Raw genomic sequence first — 7,703 nt, forward strand, 5'->3', positions numbered from 1 at the left:
ATTTTTAATATAAGTGTTTTAACTAGCATTACACTGTAGGCTGTGATTATTTAGCATTTATTTAGCATTACTACGAGCTATTGTTCAGTGTAACTGTGTGTGACGTATTTAACAGCCCCCTACACCTCTGCGCCAGCAGTCAGCGCCAGCAGCTTTCAGTGCCCCCCTTCAAAAGGGCCCTGTCTCCAAAGGGCAGCTCTAGCTGCGGGGACTCCAGCAAGGAGAAGACTGTGAGGAAACGCTGCACAGCAACAATAGGCAACCATGACGATCTCTTCGATTCCTGTCCTGCTCTCTCCATCTTCTCGGCGTGCACCTGCACGCCATTGCTTCCCTAATCCCTCTAACCTCATCTCTCTGCCTCTCCCTCCCCTCTACTCCACTCTCTGGGGGCCTGTGGAGCTGCCACTCAGCTTCCAATAAGGCCAACTTCATCTCCGCCTTCACCTCCCACCACTCTCTGGATTTCCTCACTCTCACCGAGACATGGATCTTCACGGACAACTCTACCACCCCTGCTGCCTTATCCTCTCTGTTCGTCCTGTCCCACTCCCCTCGTCTTACTGGGCGGGGAGGAGGAACAGGGCTCCTGCTCTCCCCTTCTCTCCTCTTCTCTGTCCCCCCCTCTCTCCTCTATCACGACCCACAGCTTTGAATTCCATGCAGTGGAAATCACCTCTCCCTCTCACCTCTTCCTTCTAGTTCTCTACCGTCCACCTGGTCCACTCACCTCCTTCCTGGATGAACTTGAATTTCTTCTCTCCTCCCTCCCCTCGCTGTCCTCACCTACCATCCTCCTAGGAGACTTCAACATCCACCTCTCCAACCCTTCCCACTGTGCCGGACTTCTTCCTCTCCTTCACTCCTTTAACCTCTAACTTCTCTCTCTCCCAGTCTCCCCCCACTCACAGGGCTGGCCGCCAGCTAGACCTCATCTTCTCTAGAGGCTGCTCCCCTCCACTCTCCGTGACACCCATGGACATCTCGGACCACCACATCTCCTTCTCCCTTTTCCTCCCCTCCTCCCCACTCCACCCACTCCCTCTGTCACCTTCCGCCATAATCTCTGCTGTGTCTCCCCCTCCACCCTTGCCTCCACTGCCCTTCCATTGACTGTTTTTCCCATCTATCTGTCAACTGTGATACCTCCTCTTTGTTCTCCTCCTCACCTCCTCCCTTGACTCTCTCTGTCCTCTCATGTCTCGTCCTGCCCATCCCTCCCCTCCTCAGCCTTGGGTCTCTGCTGTTCTCCACTCAACCCGAACTAGTCTGCATGCCGCCAAACAGAAGTGGAAAAGGACCAAACTCCCAGCTGCCCTCAAAGTCTACCGCTCTCTACTGTCTACATTCTCCTCCTCACTCACCTCAGCCAAGAAGTCTTACTTCCAATCACTCTTCGAATCCACTGTCAACAACCCCCGCAAACTCTTCTCCACCTTCTCCTCCCTCCTTGCCCCCCCTCCCCCTCCTCCTCCCTCATCTCACACTGTTGATGATTTCGCCTCCTTCTTCTCCTCCAAGATTGCAGACATCCGCAAGCTCTTCAACACTCCCCCCTCCTCTCCCATCACACCCAAACCTCCAACCATTAAGCTTCCTTTTCTTCATTCTCACCTCTCTCAGATGCTGAAGTTTCTGCTCTCCACCTACATCACAAACCTACAACGTGTGCCCTGGACCCTCTCCCTTCTCGCCTCCTCCAAGCGACCGCTCCTGATCTTCTCCCCTTCATCTCCTCCCTCCTCAACACCTCCCTCCTCTCTGGCTGTTTCCCCTCTGCTTTTAAACAAGCATCCCACTCCTCAAGAAACCAACCCTTGATGGCACCTCTCCTCAGAACTACCTCCCTGTCACCCTACTCCCCTTCCTCTCAAAGTCTCTTGAGCGGGCGGTCCACCGTCAGTTCTCTGACTTTCTGTCTCAACACTCACTCTTTGATCCTCTGCAATCCGGCCTCCGTGCAGCTCACTCCAATGAGACGGCTCTCCTGGCAGTCACTGACTCCCTCAGCTGTGCTCGGGTGGCCTCCCTCTCCTCAGTCCTCATCCTCCTCGACCTCTCCACAGCATTTGACACCATCGATCACTCCATCCTCCTCTCCTGCCTCGCTGACCTTGGAATCTCTGGGACTGCTCTCACCTGGTTCTCCTCCTACCTCAGCGATCGGACCTACCAAGTGACATGGCGAGGTTCCTCATCCACCCCCCAACCTCTCCTCACAGGCGTTCCCCAAGGCTCCGTCCTGGGTCCGCTCCTGTTCTATCTCTACACTCACTCCCTGGGCCCCCTCATCGCATCCCATGGTTTTTCCTACCACTTCTACGCTGATGATGCCCAGATCTTCCTGTCTTTTCCCTCTTCTGACACTCTCATCCCCTCTTGCATCTGTTCCTGCTTGTCTGCTATCTCCGCCTGTATGCACTCACACCACCTCAAGCTCAATCTCTCCAAATCGGATCTCCTGTTTTTCCACCACTGTTCCTCACCTTCTGCTGACCTCTCCATCTCGATCCCCTTGGAATCCACCACTCTCTCCTTCCTCTTCTGCAAAAAATCTAGGAGTCACCCTCGATCCTGCGCTCTCCTACACGCTGCACATCACCACGCTGACACGCACCTGCAGATTCTTCCTGAGCAACATACGCCAAATCCGTCCCTTCCTCACCGACTACTCAACTCAGCTGCTCATCCAGTCACTGGTCCTCTTCCGCCTGGACTACTGCAACTCCCTCCTGGCCAACCTACTTGCAACTACTACCCGCCCGCTCCAGCTCATCCAGAACTCTGTGGCTCATCTGGTATTCTCTCTGCCCCGATTTGCACACGCTACTCCACTACTCCACTCCCTCCAATGGCTCCCGATACTGGCACGCATTCAGTTCAAGACATTGACCCTCACCTACTGCTGTCTTGACCACACTGCACCGAGTTACCTTCAGACCCTTGTCTCTCCATACATCCCCTCCAGATCACTGTGCTCTTCCAGTGCCAGAAGACTAACTCTACCTCCTCTCCACTCCCCTTCCTCCAGAGCCCGCTCCTTCTCATCCCTGGCCCCTAAATGGTGGAATGACCTTCCCACCGAAGTCAAAACAGCAGAGTCCTTAACCTCCTTCTGGTGCTTAGTCAAGACACATCTTTACAGACAGTACTTATAATATTAGTCCGTTAGATAGCACTTCACAAGAGTTTTATTATGCTTCTTGTGCTTTTGATTGTTTTCCTCCTTGCTCCCTTTCCCGTAGCCCTTGACTGTGACCCTACATCTTGACATCTTGTAATGACTGATGCCTTTACTGAACTGTATTTTTGCACTTTGTTTTGTACTTATGTTGTAAGTCGCCCTGGATAAGGGCGTCTGCCAAGAAATAAAAATAATAATAATAATTATAATAACTATTATGTCAGATGATGTAGCACAGTGAGGTTTCTCAATCTGTGTAGGTTTGCAGGACCGGTCACAGTAATTGGAGGGTTAATAAAAGCAAAATCTGGAAGTATTCACCCCCTCAACGTGCTTTTTAAACGCAAACGCGAGTAGTGTGCACCTGCACTTTTATATAGAGGAAAAAACAACCCGCTGAGCACACTGTCGCTTTTAAAGAAACCCTGCTGCAGCTGCACAGAATCGTCAGGATGGCACAGCGTGGTTTCCCTGCTCGTTTCTATAAAAAATTACTATACACTTTATATAATTGATTGTACTGTATTTAAACTTAATTAAAACTAAGTATTTTTAAAAACGAATTTAAAATTACATTTACAGTGCGCACTACTGCAGGGTTGATGGCATTTGCGTTTTGTGTTATTTCATTTAAGGCTCTTTTTGGGTCTGCATTTCCCCTCAGAATTACCCATTTTCTTATGATTAGTTGCTCAACTATCGCAAGTTTTTCATCTTCAGTAAAATGTATGTTTTTTACTTTACAAGCAGCCGTAAGACCTGACTTTGTTGCTTAGGAACAGCAGTAAAGCCAGGGCTGACGCAGGAGCCGCGGGGTTTTGTTTCGTGTAATGGTCTTATCGCGAGGTCTTACGCCAGTCCAATTTCACAGGACTTTCAGTAGTCCACTGTCGGTGCTTCATGGCCCAGGCAAGCCTTTTTCTTATTATGCCATCTTATCAATGGTTCTCTTAGTGCCACTCGTATGGGCTCAAATTAGCGCCATAAGTAATTAATTCCAAATAAAAAATATTGTAAACAAAAATAAAAGTTGAGAAAAAATTGATGTTGATATCAAAAATAAAAAAATCGAAAGCAAAATGTATAGAATTGTAAACTATATATATCAAAAGAAAAAAAAATAACGTGAAAGCAAATAATGTTAAATCGAGAGCAAAACTCGAACTGATTGAGTTCATTTCACTGCCGCGCTTGCCTGCAGGCCCTGTCTGTGGCTGCGATGTTGCGAGCCTTGCTTTCGCCCCAGTTTCTTTGCTTTCGTTTTTTTTTTCGTTTGCCAGTTTTGGCTGTTTTGCCGTGAGGGCGGGATTTACAGGGAGGCGTGGATCATGGCTCTCCATTGGTCCAGTAGGTTTGAGTGATGGTTCTTCCTAACCTAATCAGTGAGCAGGGTGGGCTTGTCTGGGTGATCTCTGTGTGGGATGGGAATCGATTGTCTCGGTTTCAACAGCAGCACCGGTTCAGCAGCTCCTTAAACACCCTGTGTGTGCAGAGACCTGCAGTCAAGAGCTGGACAATCACTGGATCCCACCGCCATTTTAGCACATACATACAGCACTGAAACAAAACACAGGATTCACCTGCTACGTGCACAGTAACATGTTTAATATCATGTTCATATTAATGCAACCTGCAGAGCACTTTAATTCAGCTGCTCAGATAACACAGCGCCAGACTGATGGAGCTCACATCATTTAGCAAAAGGCAAATGGAGGGGCATCGTATTCATTAAGAGCATGTGATGTCTCAGTTTATGTTTAGGACACACACACACACACACACACACAGTAGCGGGTACAGGTGTATGGACGTCTGGACTTTGTGGGTAGCTGAGGGAAGAAACCCATCAAAACACACAAACAGGGGAAAGTGGGGTTGAAGTCCGAATCAAGTTCGTTGCTTTATTTAAAGTCACCAAAACAATTCGCATCCAAATCCGTATCCGTGTCACATGCAGTTGTCAAAGCCAGAGGGGGTTGTCATCCAAAAAGAAAAGGTTGTTCACTACTCGGGGTCGTCGTCCGGTCCAAGGTCTGTATTTGGGAAATCCTCTCTTTTGCTTCTGGTCACTCCTGTCTTCCTTTTTGCTCTCCAGCACACCCTCCTCGTCCTTACTTTCACCAACTACTGAGACACAAGCAACAAAAGGTTGTGGGTAATTATAGCCCAGGTGTAACGGGCTGCACCTGTGCTGTGGTCTTAAATGAGTGCTGGAGCCCTAGGTGTGTCTGCTCTGCTGCTCTCTGGTAAATTCCATTACACTGTCCAGGTTCCTGACACGGGTGTAGAACTGCCTTTCGTGGTGTGTAATCAGGGCCCTTGGAAGGCCTCCTACTGCTGTCCATGGTCCTGTGGGTCATAAAAGAGAGAAGCTGAGCAGGCACGTAACAATGGTCAATGACCTGCCCCTTCGTAATTATTTTTTATTTTGAATTCATTACTTATTGTTACTTATCGTTACTGAATTCGTTATTCGTTACTAATTTGAACCCATACACTCGACCTGTCAAACCTGCAGCTCAAAGTCTTCTCTTCACAGTTGAAACTGAGACAGCGTTAAGCTGTGCTTGAAGAGGTTGTCCTGTGAGACGCCTATCACGCAAGTTGTTGACTCTCAGAAACTTGTCTTCTGATTCTGTTGTGGCTTTGGGTCTGCCAGACCTCTTCCTGTCAGTTTCCTCCAGTTTCCAAGTGCATTTTGATGGTGTAGGAAACTGTACTCACTGACACCTTGGTTTTCTTTGCAATTTCTCTAAAGGAAAGACCTACACTTTTAAGGGTTATAATGGTCTGTCTGTCTTCCTTTGTTAATTGCCTTTTTCTCACGATTATGATAGCAATATACTACTTCCTGCAGTACAATACTGTCCAAATAATGCTTAAGAGGGTATAGTAACACAGTCTGTTCCAACACTGCTTTTATACAGACAGAGGGCTTGTAAGTAATCAACAAACATTAGTTTTAGAACACCCCCCTTTTTCCAGTTTATATTGAAATTTAAGCAGTTCAAGTCCAGTGTATAAGTTATACACTGTGTTACTACACCCTCTTAAGCATTGAAGTTACACTGTATTCCTACAATGCACACATTGTTTGAAAGATTATTCTCTTGGCTACCAGCAGGTTTCATTCTCAAACACAGCTGATTTACAGTTTCCATGTTGCCCACTGTCATTCAGAGCCAGGGGGGTAAATGCGCAGTCTGCTTGGGGGTGGGGTGGGGGGGTACAAAATGTGTAAATGCTGGGGGGTATAAAAACCAAACACTTGGTGACAGTGAAGAGTAAATATGGGATTAAAGAGAAGCACACACATTTGGTGCCCTTTTAAGGTAAGAAACACACACACACACACACACACACACACACACTTTTACATTTTGTTAAACAAAACGATTCCATTATTTATCTCTTTATTTGTTCTATGCTTTAATTTCAGAGTACATTGAGACATTAAACTGCATACATTTCAATAAAACCTGGAAAACTTGAGGTGTTCTAAAACTGTGTATGTTAAACAAGTGCTTACGAATCTAAATAGAAGATCGGTTTGTTTCCCAGTGGCAATCTTTTCATACCTTCTTAATAACATATCAACCAATCAAGTTGATTTACCATTGATGCATTTCATGATTAAGTAATTCATATTAAGAAGAATAAAGAGAATACTCATTATTTCATGCAGTGATATGCAGACTTTATATAGACCTTAGAAAATAGAGACCTTCAAGTTTGGAAATAATTTTGATTATCCAGGTTACTTTAGTACATCCAGATCATTCTTTCAAATTACCACAACTGCCCCCTGTTAACCTTGCTCATTAGCTCGGAATATATTCCCTCCTATTCCCAAAACATTTTGCAAAGTCTTTTTCTCTTTTTCAAGCATTTACCTGCGTTTTCTCTTTGTGAATCTGACCTATGACTTTTCTCTCTACCTACAATTCCTGGACTCCCCTTTTTGATTGTTGTTTGCCTGATCGATTGACCTTCTGCCTAATTATTTACCATCACAATCCTGTAATCTCTTGGAAGAAAGGGGAAATTCTTTAATAGAGTTCACACGGTTTATCGCACTGCATTTTTTGCCCTTTATTGTCTACTGCATTTCAGGTACCACACGAGTATGAGGATGGCAGTTTTCAGCAAATCTCATGTCTTCCCCTGCATCACCCATGGGACTGTGCGCTTGACCTGCTTCCAGGGACCTCTCCTCCTTGGGGACACATCTGTCTGCTGTCACTCCCTGAATTCTAGGCAATAAAGGAGTATATTAAAGAGGCTTTGGATTTGGGGGTCATCCGTACCTCCACTTCCCCAGTCGCAGCCAGCTTCTTCATTGCCAAAAAGCTGTAGCTCTTCTAATCTGATCCATAAAGTCCCATTTAATTGGAGCCACTATACAACTTGATTCCAATATGGGTTCCTGGGACCTAGGGGAGGAAAAGGAATCAAATTGGCGAGATATAGCATCAGCATTAGTGTTTTTGGAACCAGGGTGGACAGTGGAACATAAGGG

Source organism: Amia ocellicauda, chromosome 8 (genome assembly GCF_036373705.1).
Source record: "Amia ocellicauda isolate fAmiCal2 chromosome 8, fAmiCal2.hap1, whole genome shotgun sequence".
In the NCBI taxonomy this organism is placed as follows: domain Eukaryota; kingdom Metazoa; phylum Chordata; class Actinopteri; order Amiiformes; family Amiidae; genus Amia; species Amia ocellicauda.